The sequence below is a fragment of the Amborella trichopoda genome, chromosome 5 (assembly GCF_054954075.1).
Source record: "Amborella trichopoda isolate Santa Cruz 75 chromosome 5, AtrichopodaSantaCruz75HAP2 v2.0, whole genome shotgun sequence".
NCBI classification, from domain to species: Eukaryota; Viridiplantae; Streptophyta; class Magnoliopsida; order Amborellales; family Amborellaceae; genus Amborella; species Amborella trichopoda.
Genome location: NC_142340.1, coordinates 11,621,240 through 11,640,531, shown reverse-complemented (window position 1 = coordinate 11,640,531; position 19,292 = coordinate 11,621,240). Strand labels below are relative to the sequence as shown.

At 31.8% G+C, this 19,292-nt stretch overlaps 1 long non-coding RNA gene across 1 annotated transcript; it reads left to right on the top strand.

Annotated features, from left to right (window-relative positions):
* The first annotated feature begins 389 nt into the window (after window positions 1-389).
* LOC148781957 (uncharacterized) lies at window positions 390-1,798 on the top strand. The gene is made up of 2 exons (XR_016055994.1): window positions 390-559; window positions 1,272-1,798. It is a non-coding gene; the product is annotated as an uncharacterized LOC148781957 (long non-coding RNA).
* The last annotated feature ends 17,494 nt before the right edge of the window (window positions 1,799-19,292 follow it).

Genomic DNA, 19,292 nt, shown 5'->3' with positions numbered 1-19,292 from the left:
AATAAATACATATTAGAATATATATAATTATGATATTCATGAAAAAAATCATATTTACTTTGTTATTATTTTATTAGTAATATGTTATAACTGCTAAATGCATCTTCAGGTTAAATTGGTTTATTAATTATTTTTTTAAGTATAAATTTTATAATTATATTTAATATCATCGGTAATCTTAAAGAATTTGAGTTTTTAAAAGTATGGTCATAAAATTTGTATATTTTGAAATAAATATTAAAAAATAATATGCATTTCACATTTTTTTTTGTTGAAAGAAGACACTCTTTTTTGACACACTTTATTTATGTGTGATTAGGCGCCATGCTTTGAATGTGAATAGGCTTTTATTGATGCCATATATAAATGCTTTATTCCAATTACCATTTGACTTCAATTTTTAAACTTTAGAGTTTAAGATCATCCTTAAGATCCATTTGAACTTGAATGAGAGTTAATTGTAATATTTTTCAGAGTTGAAAGGATTCAAAGCTTGTTATTAATTTTAAATTTAATTTAGAATATTGGAGGAGACTAACAGTAAGTATAGTTGAATCAGGTAAAACACCGGTATCCCCTCTAATTCTATTTTTCATATTCCTTAAAAAGCAAATATTTCATATCTATTTTACCGGTATCTACTCTCATTCTATTTTTCATATACCTAAAGAGCAACATATTTATCTTTCTTATTTTTTCTCCTTTAAAATATCTCGTATATTTATCTTTATTTAAGTTTATATTTTTTTCTCTTTAAAATATCTCACATATTTGTCTTTCTTAAAGCTCATATTCGTTTTGGTATATCTCTCACATATTTTACTCTCTATTATATGTCTTAATTTTTTTATTCAATTGGTTGTCGTATGCATGTATCTGTTTTTGGCAATTCGGATTTTCTTTTTTGGCAGTTCGGATTTTAAAAACTCATATTAATGGGATGCACTTTTTAAAAAAAAACTCATATTAATGGAATGCACTTTTTAAAAACGAAATCTCTGTACCTATCTAAAGAGAGATTTTTTTAGAAACTATTATCTCTATGCCTATTTAATTTAGAAATTATTCTATCTCACTTAATTTTCTCTTTCCCACTTGTACATCGCTTAAACTTAACTTTTTTTTTTTTTATACACATATCCACTACTTAAACTTAACTTAATATTGTATTAGTAGATAATACCATTAACGTGATGGAGTAATCTTATAATGTTTAAACTTTATATATATATATATATATAGAAAAGATTCTGAGTAATATTAAATTTTAGGTTCGGAAGATGGGTAAAAGAATAGGGGAGAATTACAACAATATTTATTCACTATGGATGTAATTATGTACCTCTCTATGTAATTATGTGATTATCCATGTAACTATATACCTGTCATTATGTCCCTTTCTGCTCCTCCCTCAAGTAACTATGTACTCTTTATGCCACTATGTCCCTTTCTACTCTTCCTTCGGATAATCAAGCGTATCGATCTTCATCTACATGCGTCTTCCCTCGGATAATCAAGCACAATCAAGCGCATTGATCCTCATCTATATGCGTTTTCCCTCGGGTAATCGAGCGCATCCATCCTCATCGATATGCGTTTCTCTTCTACTCTCATGTATACATTGAAGGAGTTCATATTGGCTCTATCTATTATTTTCCTTTTTTGTTAGTCATGTAATAAAGTGTAACGAAGGAGATTATTATTATTTTTTGTTTGATTTATGATGTGTTTGGAAACTTATATTTTTTCTTTTTATTATTATTATTATTATTTTGGTTAATATAGAAGATTTCTTTTTGATTTTTTATGTTAATGTGGAGTTTAAAGAATGTGAAATTTTTATTAATGTAAAGTTTGAAGTGGTTGTTCAATACTCTTAGAAACTTACAATAAAGTTTGTCTTTTTTTTAAAATTTTAATGGAGGAATTATTTATAACATCATTATTTTTTAATTTTGGTCGTTTTATTAACAAAATAACTTTCATGTTAGTATTATCATAATAACTTAAATTAATATTGTAGTACTTTGAATACCGTGAAACCTAAATGTGGTTGGTTTGTTAACAAAATAAGTTAGTATGATCCTAATAACTTAAATTAATATTATAGTACTTTGAATACCATAAAACCTAAATCATATTATAAGACATTTTAATAAAATACGGTAAAAACATTAATATTATAGTACTTTGAATACCGTAAAACCTAAATCATATTATAAAGCATTTTAATAAAATGCAGTAAAAAAAAAAGAGAGATTCTTGTCGACAAAGAGAGCCGAGAGGCGTTTTAGAGAGACAAAAGACATTATAGAGAGAAATAAAGACGTGCGTAAAAGAGGTTTAATAAAAAAATTTAGTTTTTGTTTAAAAAGAAACGAGGTAAACTGGGTCTAAAAGGTGTTAGAAGCATACTCAGCAAGTCAGGGGATAATAAAATATCGACCGACAAAAATATCTGTAACAAATCGGTTCTCTTTCAAAAAGTCCAAGGAAAAAATCGAGTTATAATACATATCGCCAACAAATAAGGTAAGCTATAGAATCATGAATATTTCAGATTTGGTTCCAAAAAAATATAGTGAAAAAATTAGATAGATAAATATGACACAATATAGAACTACGATTTACAACCATTGTATAAATATACTAAAGCCATTAAACAATAATTTTAAGGTAAGCTATAGAATCATGAATATTTCAGATTTGGTTCCAAAAAAATGTAGTGAAAAAATTGGATAGATAAATATGACACAATATAGAGTTATGATTTACAACTATTGTATAAATATACTAAATCCATTAAACAATAATTTTATGGCCTTACTAGTATCATTAGATTAATACTTCACAACTTTTTTTTTTGAAACTTTTAATAAATCCAACAACAATGCTAACTTTGTTGTCACATCATAAAACACATCATAGATTTATTGGAAGCATAAAAGGTAATAACAACAACAATACTAAACACAAGAACTAATTAACGAATAGTAAGAACTGTGAACCAACGTATAAGAATATTTTTCGAAAAAAAAAACAAAAAACACCCTCAATATAGGATTCTAGCTAATTAAAAAAAAAAATACAAACACCCAAATATGTTAATTAGTGGTACGTCCAAAATGCTATTTTGTATAAACTAATAAAATAAAAAAATAAAAAATAAAAAATAAAATTAATCAAACTTCTCATTCCTAGCTACCTAAATCTTTAGCATAATTGAATCTCTCTCTTGCTCTTTATAAGGATGCTATGTGTTAATTTTTTTTTTTTTTTCGTTAGGTTACTCTTCTTCTAATTCTGCCTATTATTTTAAGATACACGGTTATTTTAAAAAAAAATTTGAGGGATATTTTGCTTGTATTTTTTCGTACGCTTTTTTGAAGGGTACTCATTGGTGAAATTTTAGACGGATTTTTTTTGTTAAATCAAGATTCTTAATTTACTCTTGCAGTTAATGTACTTATCTTTAAACCAAAATTCAATAATATTAAGTTAATCAAGAAATAATATTATAGGGAAGAAGTTTTTTGAAAAAAAAATAAAATACAGAATTATATGGGTTACATTAAAAAAATGCAATTTTTGAAGATCTTTTTGAAAACTCGATGTTATAAACATATTTCAAAAAATCAACATCGAGTTGCTAACTGTGGTTAGAAGATATTTTTTTTTGAAACCTATGCCGCCATAAAGTTTTTAAAACCGTGGGTGTATAGAAAAATGATATTCCAAAATAAGGTGTACGCGTATATTTTTCCTTTTTATATTGAGTAAGTATTGACACTTTCCTTCGGTTGTCTTTGTGAATTATGGTAAACTTTGTATTTCTTTGAAGTTCTCTATGGAGTAATTATTAACACTTTCCTCCTGTACTCTTGGTAAATTGTAGAAAAATTTCTGGATAAGTTTTTGTATTTTCTTCTGTATTCTTAGTAAATTTTGTATTGCTTTACAAACTGATCAGGTAAAACTTGTATTTCATTAGAAATTTTGATGGATTTTCGTTGGTGCATTTCTTCTGTACTATGTTTCAAAACGCACCGTGGGCAGGGAACTCGCCCCAAGGTGACCAAAAGCCCTTGAAAGTAAATAAAAAATAAACATAAATGAATAAATAAATAAAATAACATATAAATAAAATAAAAGTATCAAAGGTTAAAGGGTGTGATTTCTATAAGGTTGCAATCTTAAACAATCCAATTAAGGCACACCTCCAAATTTTATTACATGTAATTTTGATATAAAAAATCCATAGAATTATCTAATAATATATTTTTGTATCTAATTATAAAACTTTAAACTCTAAAAATGACTAAAATCAAGTAGATCTATAAACATATGAAAATCTTGAAAATGGACGATCTAGATAACAGTAAGATGCACTATTTTTAGGACTCAAAATCTTTTTATTTTTATTTTTTATATTTATATATCTTGATGTCGAGATGATCAATTAGAGGGTTTTTAAATATTAAAACACTCTTTTCCGATGGATTTTTGAGGTGCATCTGTAATTCTACATTTTAAGATTACAACCTTATATAAACTTTTTCCAAGGTTAAATGCCGTCAAAAATAAACTTTTTCCAAGGTTAAATACAGCCAAAAGCAATAAAAATTCCAATTTCCAAATAAGCTTAAAACTACAGAAAATGGATTTAAAAAATTGGTTCATAGTTCATGACTTTTTTTTAAGGGTGCAGTTAGCATATGGTTACATACGAAGCTGTAGAGGTAAGGTGCACCTTCAAATTTTATCATGGTATATAATTTTGATGTAAAATATTCTTAAGATTATCTCAAAATCTATTTTTATATCTAATTATAAAATTTTAAATTTAAAAAATGGTTAAAATCAAGTAGATCTATAAACATATGAAAATCTTGAAAATGGACGGTGTAGATAATGTGTTGTAAACTGCATTATTTCTGAGACTTAAAATCTTTTTATTTTTCATGGTCGAACATCTCGATGTCGAGATGATCAATCAAATTTTCAACATTAAAACTACCTTTTCCCATGGATTTTTGAGGTGCATCCATAGTTCTACATATAAGGTTGGGACCTTATATAAACTTTTTCCTTTTTTTAAAGATCCAAAAGAAGGAAAACAAAATAACAGGAAATATGGCCAAAAAAAAAACAAAAAAGAAAAAAAGCTGGCCAATCTTTGCATATAGAGATCTAAATTATATATATAGACATTTTACTTTTTATTCTTCTGGCTTTTGGCCTCCTTTTTTTTGTTTTTTTTGTTTTTTTTTTGTCCCAAGTTTTTACGTAAAGCTGGGGGCAACTAGGTGCAGTCCAAGTGGACTCAGTCGAGTCTCCAAACACTGTTCTGAACTCTTGGCTAATTTGGGAAAATATATTATCTTTTTCTTGTATTTCTTTGGGTTCTTTGCACAATCTTATGTGGACTTCTTTTTAATGAGCAACCGTCAATGACAGAAACATCTTGCAATGATTTCCAGTCAGCAAATAAATTCTTGCAACGCGCTTTGACCATTATTAGCTTATTTGATAGGTTCCATCATTCTAACTATTTAGTTGTAAATTTGTTTTTGTAGGGTATTTTGCAGCTTCAAGTGCCCGGTCGGAATTTTTATTTACTCACTTCATTTTAGATGCCTCTTAGTTTTGAATTTATGGATATCGGAATACAGTTGAATTATTCTTAAGAATGGTTCTATGCACGGCAATTGATTCATTCTCAAGCATATCTCTGTGCATCTATTTTTTTACTTTTTCTAGGCCGCCTTTTGATTGATCCTCCACAAGCAATGGAGGAATTCTACAGAGATATATATGCAATGAATGGAATTGCAGAACTCAAATTTCCATAACACTACTTGATTTTAAATAGTAGGAATTCTCCATTTATGACTACTGATAAGATATTTATTACTACTGATAGTTGAGGTTGTTTTGCAGGAAATGAAGGATTGAAGATTTGTACTCATGTTCTATGTCATTATACATATATTTTAAAACTGCTAATGCGGAAGTAATGTGTTTTCCCTTTTCATCATATAGTTCATTGAATTAAGATGATGATATGCATAATATCCTACCCTCGAATATCCATTCCCGAAAAGTTACATAATTGACGGCATTATTTAAATTTATGCATAAGGAAGAAGAAATAAATGCTTCAAAGGTTGTGTTTCCGAGGGAGCAAAGAGCACACTTCTACCAATTCTTAGCCTAATGATGGTTTGCATATAGATTGCGGCTTATTGAGTAAATAATGGTGAATGTGACAAATTTGAGAAAAGACAGAAAAAAGAAAAGAAAAGAAAAGATTAAGACACGGAACTAATGGCGTAGAGTATGTAAAAAGCAGTTCTTTGGCTATGTTTTCACAATTTCATTAATATAACGTAACAGACGATGAATTTCATGAGGATTTATGCTTGAGTTTGCTCAAATTTTGATATGATGGAGTCTTTAGTCATGTTTTCTTTATTTTCTTGATAAATTGTTGGTCTGATTATGTTCAAGTCTAAAGCTTTATGTTCGAGTATAAAGCTTTTTCGTTTGGATTATCGGCTGTGTTGATGCAGTTGGATGTGTCAAGTGTGAAGAACTGGTCAGCTGGGAGGAGCTACGTGAAGGGGTAAGGAGTAAATTTTCCCATCCTTCTAGTTATCTGGTATCACTACTCATTGAACATGGCACCAAATACTGTTGGCTCTATTTTGTTGGTACGTCTTGAAGGGCAAACAGACTTCTGCTGGCTTGTGAGAATCCCCAGGTATATATTATTATCATCTCTGAGTTTCTTAGGAATTCATAGTTATTTGTAAGTAATGAGTAAGGGAATGCATAGGCTTCCCTCTGTGAATAGTTTTTAGTTCATTCAACTTTTATTTTAAATTAATTGGCTATTTGATATGGACCTTTTGTGGTTAATGCACACCCAAAGATTATTTTCTATGCTGGAGTGGAGTTGCATGATGCTGTTTGTGATCTTAGGAAGGTTCTTCTTTAGATGTTGTATTGGTCCTTTCTTCCTGAGTAATGGATTTGGGGCTGAATAGATTAAAGCTAATGGATTTGGTATATACTGCTGTAAACTATTATCTGTTAATTGATGGTTTGTTATGCCATGTAAATGGAGCTCATTGGTCTTCTTCTTGTAGAGGACAAATTTGAGCATAGCTGTATTCCTTTAATGCTCATCTTATTGTAGTTTGTCTGTCTCCTAAATATGTCTTAGTTTTTGTTTTTAGTATATTTACATTGTCAAAATCGGACATCCTTTTGATATCTATTATGGAGCAAATCCGTGATCAAATCTATAGGATATTTCTCTCAAATGGTTCAGTATCTAAATTAGTGACAGACCTTTATTTGTTCATAATGTTAGTTGTTGTATGCTACTCATTGATTTTTAGTTACAATGTGTAATGAACTGCTTTGGTAAATGTGTGCCATTTGCAAAATTTGTTTTTCGTAGAAGTCTTTATAGCAGTGCAAGAATGATATCATACTCTTGGAGTTTACCTTTGATGCTTTACTAATGTTAAATTTACCTTTGCTTCCCATCCAGGTTACAGAAGAAACTGCCTTTCTTGCTTGAAGCTTACCCTTCTCTCTCTCTCTCCACTCAAAAAATAAAAATAAATCCTCTCATACCTACTCACTAGTGATGCTTAGGTTGCACTATCAACCTCTATTGTGAGATTTCTTCATGTGGGGTGCTGTTATTTGGAGAGATTAGTTAATAGGTGATGGCAATTGGTGATTGGATTATAATGTAATGAGATTATTTTTTATATTTACTATGTTGACTGGGTTAATCTGTAGTTCATACTAAAGATTAGTATACTCTACGTCTACCTAGCTGGTCTAGGATCTCTCGCATCAGAAAACATACTATGAATTAAAGGTTAATTTCTAGTGTTGATGTTATTCTTCTGTCAATACTTTCTTAAAGTTAACATAACAGAAGCTCTGTTGAAGGCAAGAAGGCCGTGTAAGGAGTTCATACCTTGTTAGCTGAAAAAGGAAAGTTGGCCTTAATCTTTATTTCAAAATTTTAGAGTCAGCACAATAGATTATTTCAAAATGGCAGAAGAAAGTGGTTCAGATATGTCTTTAGATAGTGCTTCTTATTCTAATCCAGATTTAGGTCCAATGTTTTCTAAACATGAACATCTTTTTGAAATAACCTATTCGCCTGAAAAGTTTTCTAAAACTAGTTCTCAATTAATTAATCCTTATCATGTTTATGATAAATCTAGCTTAAATTGAACCAAAAGAATAAAAAAACTTTGTGAAAAAAAGTACCCTGAAGCTATCAAAGAATATGTTCAAGCCTCTTCTTTTGATCAACATCAAATTCCTGCTACCCAAGCTGAACAGTACATCACCATTACCTTACCCAGAAACCTATTCTCCCAATGGCTTAAAGATGGGTATACGCATATTCATTTTGGAGCCATCAAATTAGCCTTAACCTTTCATGGAAGAAAAGGTATCGAAGCAGTTTCTCGAATTGCTTTGTTAGATTCCAGATTTTTAGAATATCAGCATGCCTGTATCGGAACTGTGCAAACAACCTTAAACGCTGGCACCATTTTTGTTATCTTTTTTCCAAACTTTAATATCCCAATTAAATATCCTCATTTGAGTTATGCTTTTAAAGTCCAATTACAAATAACAGGGAACCAAGTAAATTGAAACAGCTGCTGTAGCTACACTCCATTATCAGATGGTGTATAGATTACAAAACCATGCTTTTGACATAGTTTCTCCTTTACCCCCAGAATGTGAAAATACTGCCTTATTCATCAAAGTTGACAATAATTTCCAACCTGTCTGTCATTACATTTCTCGACAAATATCTCGAGAAAGGCTGCTTGAATTGATTCCATCCACATGGGTGACAAACTATGAAAATTTTCAAAATCAAAGTCAGCCACTGATGCAATCAGATTCCAGAATGACAAGAATGCCTGATGGAACAGTACAGATAAGTTTTCAGACTTCAAGAGCTATTGAAAATTAAACCAGAGAAGTATTCCCAACCCAATTTCAAGGACTGCTTGAAAAAGTTCCAGTTGTTGCTTTTGACAAAACAGGGAAACCAATTTATGAACAAAAAACTTCTGATGGTCATAATTGGTTTGATACTTGCAATTGTTCCTCTGGTCTAAAAAATGATTTTGATAAAATACCAAAAAAGAAAAACAAAAAGAAAATTTCATCTCATCAAAAGCTTCATCAGAGATATATTGAAGGTGATCCAACTGTCGGATTACTTGGAGAGAGTTCAAGAAAATGAGATTATTATGTGACTTATGGTAGTCAAAAACCAAGACACACTGTTTTAAAAATAGTCCCTACAGGATGGGATGATCAGGATGAAAGATCTGATAGAAAAAATCACATTCCAGAATGCTTAGCTTTTGACCCTCAAAGTTCAAATTATGCTTTGAATTTTCCTCCATTACATGATTATGAAAAAACTCGGGAAATGAAAAACATGTATGGAAGATTAAAAATCCATGTACAAGAGAGGTCACTGGAGCACAAAAGTCCATATCTCTAGCTGAAGTAAGCCTCAATTGGCAAGCTGAAAATGCTAAATCACAGAATTTAACATTAATTCGAATTGAAGAAAAACAAAATGTTATGTCTTCTCAGTTACAGGGATTAGCTGGCATAATTGTTCAATTGAAAGAAAAGATTCAATTGTTGCATGAAGAGTTGATGCAGATTTTATATTCAGTAAAGGATATTCATGAGCAATTCTATTTACTGAATCAGAAAGGAAAGGAAAAAGCATTTTTAGAAAAACAATTACAAAGTCTTGAAAAAGATCTTTAGATGAAATCTCAATACCCTCAGCCACAATACCATTTTCAATTTCAACCCTTGCTTGCAAATCCATACACTCAAAGCTACCCTATTTTGAGAAGTCCTGATCTTTTCCCACCTACTAGATTTACCCACCTACAGGTTTAATTCCTCCAAGACACTTTGGTTTTAAAGCTTTAAGTTCTTTTGAAGATGAAAGACGTTTTCCTGAAGAAATGTTCTTTCCCTAACTAAAAAAAAAACCAAATGTTTCAACACCTAGTTCTTCACAAATTCCAATACCTAAACCTTCTGTTACTTCACCACCCGTTACAGTTCAACCTCATACTAGTCCTCAAATACCTTAAAATGAAACCCATATGTTTCAGTTATCCGATTCTGAACCTGATGTTATAGCCTCTTCAGTCCCCACTCAGATAATAACCACCTTCGAACCCATGAACAATATGAGTTCATTTCTCAACAACCTGACCAAACAACCTGAAGTAAACCTTCAAACTGAAACACAATCCTCAGAGGACATGTCTGATACTTCGAAAACTTTTGAAGATAAATCTTCCTCTTCTTCTTTAGATTCAGACTTTTTGTTAATGATGAACCCCCCTGAAACACCTCAAGAACCAGACACTGTCATGGAAGAAGAATTCAGACCTTCTGACCACTAAGAACCCCAACCTACACCAACATATGGAGATTCATTTAAAGGATTTACTATTGACGACATTCTACCATCACGTTGGAATGACAGATTTAGAGAGATTCAAGGATGGATGCATTCAGAAATGCTTAATCCTGCAAGTACATTAGCCATTACAATTTCTAAAGTCATAGTAAGGTTAAGAGGACCCCTTTTTTATTGGTACATAAGTCTTGGAGAATATAGACAAATACAGTTAAGAAATAGTCAGTCCATTATTGAATTCCTTAATTATTTGGTCTACGAATTATCAGACCCTGTTAAGCATGAACAAATTGCTGCCAGAGAAGAATTTTTTCAGCTTAAATGTTGCTCTTTCAAGAGACAAGATCTTGAAAAACATTTTTCAGAAATGAACAAAAGATACCATAAAGTAGGAGGAATTGATGATATCAATTTGAAACAATTTTATCTTTAATCCATACCTCCTACTCTTGGTAAAGAAGCAACAAAGACAATGGAAAACCAAGGACTTACTATTCAAAACACCAGTTTTGGTGAATTATATCAGTTTGTTCTCTATGCTTTAGAAAGACTCTGCAACCAAGTTGAATTTGTGAAACAAATGGAAAAAAATAAGTATTTACTGGGAAAATCTTGTGATAAACCATATCTCAAGATTATATGTGATGCAGAAAAACAGTATGTGTGTCCACCTGCCTTGAAAGGAAAAAAGAGGGTTGAACAAAAGGGAAAAAAGAAAAAATTTAAAAGATTCAAATATCTTCGAAGATCAAGATTCCGAAGACACAAGAAAGGGGATAGATGCTATGTTTGTTGAAGGAAAGGACACTTTGCAAAGGAATGCCCAAATCAGAAAAAGAAAAAAAAAGATCATAAACTTTTTAACACAAGTTTTAGAAGAAGAAATTGATGATGATTTAGAATCTGTATTTTCTCTTGATGATGAACAAAGCCTTGAACATTGATCTCCATTTCTTATTCTGCTGCTCATGAGCTAAATGAGATAAGCACCACCCTTGTTCCAGAGATGCCAGAGATATTGTCTCCACAGGATGAAATTTCAGACATAAACAGTCTACCCTACCAGCCTACCCCAATGGCCCTCGTCTTGATAGTTCAAGAACACTATTCCAAGCCTTTGACCATACCAGCATTTTTTTATACAGGTGCATCTGCTAGTATTTTGAAACCTGATTTGCTACCAAAACAGTTTTGGGAAACAAGTAACCAAACTTTTCGAGCTGCGAATAGAGAAAAAATTACCATACACCAGATTAGCAAACCTATTTTGATAAAACTGTTTCCAAAACTAATTATCTAACATAAATTATTAGGATCCTATCTGCCCAATAAAGAACTTTTATTTGGATTTGATGTTTTACATTAAGTAAAACTTCAATGGACCTCCAAAGGATTACATTATAGAAACTTGACTTTACCCTAGATAGCTTGTATAGACCAACCCTGCACCCTAGAAACCGTAAAAAAAAAAATTATATCATACTGTTGTGCCAATTCTCACTCTGAGTTTCTCAAAAAATGTACCAACCCACTTTGGAGAAACCAGAATTTTTATATTAAGTTGCCTTTTAAGAAAAATGAAGACATAAATCCCACAAAGGCTTTTCACAAACGTTTAATTCCAGATCTTTTGGAACAAGCTAAGCTAGAGATACAAGACTTGATAAAGGAACAGTTAATTGAGCTAACCAATTCTCCTTAGGCTTGTGAAGCTTTTTATGTAAATAAAAGAGCTGAACAAATTCGAAGAAAACTTAGGTTAGTGATCAATTACCAACATTTGAATACTTTCATCTCTGATGATAAATTCCCTTTGCTTAATCAAATTGCACTATTTTATCAGATTTCTCATGCTCTCATATTTTTCAAATTTGATTTGAAATCAGGATTTTGGCAAATAAGAATTCACCCAGATGATCGTCCTAAAACAACCTTCTGTTTACCAAATTACCATTTTTAATAGACGGTTATGCCTTTTGGTTTGAAAAATGCACCCATATATTTTCAAAAAGTTTTAACCACCATTATTGAACTAATCTCAACACAGGCTTTGATATATATAGATGGCATACTTCTCTTTTTTCCTGATCTTGATAGTCATATTCTTCTGTTAGACAAATTCCACTCCCTCTGTTGTAAATATGATATTATGCTTTCTGAAAAGAAATGTGTCTTTGCTACTACAGAAATTGATTTCCTTGGTATGCATTTCTACAATGGAATGTATAAACTTCAGCCTCATATTGCCAAACACTTGTTAGAATTTTCAGATACTTTATCTTCTATAAAAGAAATTCAACAATTTTTAGGAATTGTAAATTATATGTCTCCTTTCATTCCATAACTTTTGTTATTTACTAGTCCTCTTTAACTTTTGCTAAAGAAAAAAGCACCACCATGGACAAGAAAACAGACTGAGTGTGTTCAAGAGCTTAAAAGATTATCTCAAAATTTATCTTATTTAAAAATCCCCTCTACAGGAAAACGAATTTTGCAAACAGATGCTTCTGATGAATTTTGAGCATGTATTTTGCTTGAAGAAAAAGATAAAAACAGAATGATTTGTGGATACAAAAGTGGAAAGTTCAAAGAATCTGAACTTCATTACCATTCAACATTCAAAGAAGTGCTTGCAGTAAAAAGAGATTGAAAATTCCAATTTCATTTGATAGGACATACTTTCCTTGTTGAAATGGACTCATCTGCTTTTCCAAATATGCTGAAATTCAAAAAAAAGATTCTTCCGAATCCTCAATTACTCAGATGGTCAAATTGGTTTTCTCAATGGAATTTTGAGGATAAGCATATTTCTGGAAAGAACAATATTTTGGCAGATACATTTTCTCAAAGAAAATTTTCTGAAGTAACAAGTCTTTCAATTGTTCCTTTCATAGGAACAATTATCCGAATAGAGGAAGAAACAAAAGAAGTTCTTGATGAAATATACGGCATCATTCTTAAAAAAACAACGGAATCCAAAAATGAGAATATGCAACAAAAAATGTATGAAATATTAATCAGAAATCATGGAGAATGTTTTCAAGGAATTCGATGCTATCCTACCTATCCATTTTTATCCCTATTCCAAACCAGACATTATTATAATATGCCAAAAGAAGCTATTTGTTTCCTCTGGTATCTTACCCAAAACCACCATATATGTTTTAATTTTCATGTAAGAAAATTACTTTCTTACCTCAGACACTGTCATTTCCTAAAATGGAATAATTACATCCACCCCAATCCCAGAGCATTCAACTTCTATAAATACCTTTTAAAGCATTATCATTATAATCAATGGATTGAATCCTTTGGTTATCCTCACCGACCTTATATCATTATAGCTTTCCATCAAAACCTTGAACCTCAAATTTATCCAGAACATACCTATTTCACCCAACATTCTCTGATCCAAACCATTAGATGGTATGATTCTAATCTGCTGAATTTTTGGATATTTCAGACAGAATTATGGAAAGAGTTAAAAATTCTCATGTGCTACATTAACAAAATCTAGCCAGAATGGATTCCTTTGGATGTCTATATAGGAACCACAGTTTGGAATGATGAAACTCCCCGAAGAGCTGCACTGCTACACTAGCTGCACATATGGCTTGCAGATCATCCTCCTCCTGTAAAAATACAAACAGATAGTTCTAGTGATGATACATACATTGAACCCTCACACAACCCTTCCAACCCTTCTCCACCAAGCTACGATTCTGATGGTTACCCCCTGAATTATGACACTGATTGAAAAAAAACTGTTCAAAACTATTCTGTCGGCAATACTGTTCAACACTATTCTGTGGGCAATACTCTTCAACACTATTATGTCGGCAACACTGTTCAATACTATTCATGTCGGCCACTTGTCCACTGTTCATTATTCATGTCGGCCACCTGTACACTGTTCATGTCGGCCAACTGTCCACTGTACATCAACTTTTTACTGTTCATAATGGCCACCTGTGCTGGCCAGCTGTCTTATTTTATTATGTTTTGGAATCCGGATTTCAAGTCTGGTGCTTAAATAAGGATGTTTTAGTCAGTTGTAACAGCAGAGCGCTACTTAGAGCCTTTCAGCCTAGTTTTCTGCTTTTGATGTGCTTCTTCTTATTTCTACTTCTGCTTGTAAGATTCTTAATTCTGCTTGTAAGATTCTTACTTCTACTTGTAAGATCTCTGCTTGTAAGATCCTTATCTTATCTTAGTTTATAGATATTCGGTGTGCATTTGTTTATTTTATTCTTTGTGTTTACTCCTTGTGTTAATTGTCTGTTTATCTTATGTTGTTTCTTTACGTTGTTTCCTTATGCACATCTATATTGGTATCAGAGCCCAAGTGAATCAGATTACAAATTCCAATACCTAAACCTTCTGATTCTTTTGGTCCAATTTAAGCTATATTTTATGTGTGAGAATTGTCCGTGGTGCAAGTTTTTGTTTTTATTTATTCATTTATTTGTGTGATAAGTAGGTTAAGATTATTTCATGAATTGTTATTGCTTTTCTTATGGATCCAATATAGTCTTGTTATGAATGAAACTTTCGAATGATGTAATGATTTAATGTCAGTTACATTATGCTCTGATGCCACTTGTTGTGCGCGAAAGCTCTAAACCATACGGGTTGATTTTTGGCAAATAATGTATGAGAAATAAATCATAAAAAATATAACACAAGAACACAAATATTTAAGTGGTTCACCCCAGAAGGGCTACATCCACGGGCACAGTAAGCTGAAATCTACTACACCAATGAAAGTTACATCAAAGTTTTGGAACAAACCTCGGTAAAAACCCAAGTTGAGCAAACCTTTTTAAATAACTCTCCATTCCTTTTCTGTGCTTCTGGCAACCATTACCAACAAAAACACTGATAGAGACGCGAGAGCAACGAAAAACTGTCTTTCTATTTAACTAAATTGGGAAATAAGCCAAAATCTCAATGAGAATCGCTTCTCTACAATAAACCAACCTCTCACTCTGCAAGAGTATTCAGAAGGCAACATCAATGTTTCTCTTTATAAAAAGCTCTCTTATCTATAAGAAGAAATTGCATATTATGCACATGAGGCTTTATCTCTTTCTCTCTCTAGAGGAACCACCATTCTCATATGGTGACTCAAATTGGGCACATAAATTCTCTCACTTTCATCCCATATATATAAAGTTAAGAATCCATACTAAAATAGGAAATTTCGTATAGATCCTACATATATCTCAAAAGACCAAGAGATATATATCCAAGGGTCCTAATCCCTTTCGGATTTCTATTTCCCCTAGGAAACTTATCAATATCAATTTCAATCCCACATAATATGAGAATATCTCAATCTCATATAATCTGGATCAATCTTAACCAATCCCACAAAATATGAGATTTCTTTATGTGGGTGATTTTGGTTAGCATCAAATCCAACAAGTTAGTCCTTGTTTATGTTAATTTTTGAATTGTTAGTTGTCACTTGGTGGATTCTATACCCGAGGATGATTTGCTCTCTTAAGTTTTGATTTGGGTTGAAGTTATTACTCCGTTGAAGATGAGAGGGTATCAAGGCTTCTATAATTTGGAAAGAAAGGTAATCTTTCACCTCTACCTTCCAAGATAGTCTCTTGTAATTTCTCTTACTATATTTTAAGTTCCTATAATTTATTAGAGTCCTACTAAGATTGTAGAAGATATAGAGAGGAAGTATATAACTGAAACCTCAAGGTGATTGGGTATCTCTATTATGGAATTACTTTATTCTTAGTTACTTTATCATTTGAAAATTATTGCAGATTTTTTATGCAGCAATAAGAAGTATGTGCAATCAGGGGCCCCTTACTAGTAGAGTTTTCACTTTCAGACCTTTTAGATCCTAACTCATCGAGTTCTCTTGCTTAATTCTTGAGTGGATCTAAAACACCCGCATTTAAAAAACCTCCAACCCTTGATTCTACTGTTGCTATGCTAGTCATCGGGTTCTCTTGCTTAATTCTTGAGTGGATCTAAAACATCTGCATTCAAAAACCCTCCAGCTCTTGATGCTGCTGTTGCTATGCTAGGGTTGCTGCTTCCCAATTTAGGCCAAGGGGCAATCAATATTGTGATCCAGTTACCCTTAACCGTCAGGCGTGAAATTCGATAGCTTAAGCTATGCCATGCAATTTGATAAATTTTATTATGTATTTTGTGCCCACTCAATGAAATGTTGAGATCTGATACCACTTGTTGTACGTGGAAGCTCTAAACCCGAGAAATAAAACATGAAGCACATATAACAAGAACACAAAGATTTATATAGTTTGCCCTAGAAGGGTTACATCCACGGGCATGATAATCTGAAATCCACTATACCAATGAAAGTTACATCAAAGATTTTAAAACAAAGAATTACATCTCTAAATTTCGACAAAATCCAATCGAGCAAACTCTTTTAAACCACTCCCCATTCCTTCTCTTTACTTTTGGCAACTATTATTGACAACACCAGATAGAGACGTCAGAGCAACGAGAAATTGCCTTTCTCTCTAACTAAAAGGGTAAACAACTCAAAATCACTATGGAAACCGCTTCTCTACAAAAAAAAGCTTTTCAATCAAAAGAGAGACCATCGCAATGTTTCTTTCAATCAAAAGTTCTTTTCTCTCTGAGAGGAAATCTTGCATCTTAAAAACAAGAGGCCCTACTTCCCTCTCTCAATCCCATATAATATGAGATTTCCTTATGTGGGTGATTTTGGATAGCACTAAATCCAACAGTCTCCACCTTGATATCAAAATCACATGCTCGCAATAGCTTTATAAATTCTCTATCTTTTTTCAAATAAATTTTTTCATAATTCTTGTTGAAAAATAGTGTTTGCCGTTAAATTTCTCCACCTCAAACTTTGCATTCGAAACTGGCATACATAAAACCCCAAAACAGGCTCTGATACCACTTGTTATTTAAAACCTTTATTACCTACTGAAAACCCCAAACCAAGCTTTGATATTACTTGTTGAACTCTGATACCACTTGTTATGCATGGAAGCTCTAAAATCGATGGGTTAATTTTTAACAAATAAAGTACGATAAATAAAACATGAAATACATACGACAAGAAAACAAAGATTTTCGTGGTTCACCCCAGAAGGGCTATATCCACGGGCATGACAAACTGAAATCTATTATACCAATAAAAGTTACATCAAAGAAAGATTTTTGGAACAAAAAGTTATATCTTTAAACCTCGATAAAACCCAATTGAGCAAACTCTCTTAAACCACTCTTCATTCCTTCTCTTTACTTCTGGCGACCATTATTGACAACACCAGATAGAGACGTGAGAGCAACGAGAAATTGGCTTTCCCTCTAATTAAAAGGGTAAACAACTCAAAATCACTATGGAAACCGCTTCTCTACAAGAAACAAGCCTCTCAATCTTCGAGAGTCTACAAGAGACACCATCATAATGTTTCTATTAATAGGAAATTCCCTTCTCTTTAAGAAGAAATCTTGCATCTCAAGAACATGAGGCCCTGCCCCCTCTCTCAATCCCACATAATATGGGATTTCCATATATGGGTGATTTTGGATAGCACTAAATTCAACAATCTCCACCTTGATATCAAAATCACCTACTCCCCATGCCAACATTCATTGGATAGCTTAATAAATTCTTTATCTTTTTCCAAATAAATTTTTTCATAATTCTTGTTGAAAAATAATGTTTGCCATCAAATTTCTCGACTTCGAACTTTGCATTCGAAACTGCCATACGGAAAACCCCAAAACAGGCTCTGATACCACTTGTTATTCAAAACCTTTACTACCTACTGAAAACCCCAAACTAGGCTCTGATACTACTTGTTGAACTCTGATACTACTTGTTATGTGTGGAAACTCTAAACCCGACGGGTTGATTTTTGGCAAATAAAGTATGAGAATTAAAACATGAAACACATACGACAATATCCCAACCACTCAATTTCATATCTAATGGTCGATAATAATTGTAGTTAACTTATATTAAAAATAAATGGTCTTATTGCATACATTTCATTTATATTATGACTGTATTTTGATCAATTTATTTATTTAAGGATTAACTTTTTAAAAAAATTTTAGGTGCTTGGCCTATATTTGGCCTGTAAAATGTAGATTTTTACTTGATTGATTTTAAGAGATCTCTGATCTCATTTTAGATTGTAGAATTAAAATAGAAGTATGAAGCAATAAACAATCTTAAGAGAATTATTTGACCTAAAAATTAACAGACGAAATAAAATGAGTTAGAGCTTAAAGAAATTTTCGAAGAAGATGCCCGCTACAAAATCGACTCTAGACAATCTATTTGATAGATAATCCAATCAAGGTTTTTAGTAGCACATTAGAAATTTTCACATGTTATTATGTATTTAGGGTCAAGAAGAAGTGTGATAAGCATTACCTTCAAAACATGCGCTCACTTTTACTTTACACTTAAAGTAAAACTCCATATCCACAAATAAAGCCTACGCCATTCAAGATATCAGTATGTGCATAATCCACACAAAGAAGTGAGTTTATATCACGTTTTGCTTTCAAACTTATACTTTAGAAGTAGCATGTGCTTCAAAAACCCAATAGAAAAGGTTGTTTCTTCATTTGATCTTCTTCTTCTTGACTACGATATGTATGGATATGAAAAGGGGATTTGAAGTCATAAATGGTGTGTCTTGATTTTTAAATTTTATAGATTAGCTTGATTTGCAAGATTTTTGGAGCTTGAAATCAGGGGTGCAAACATGTTGGGTTTGGGCTGGAC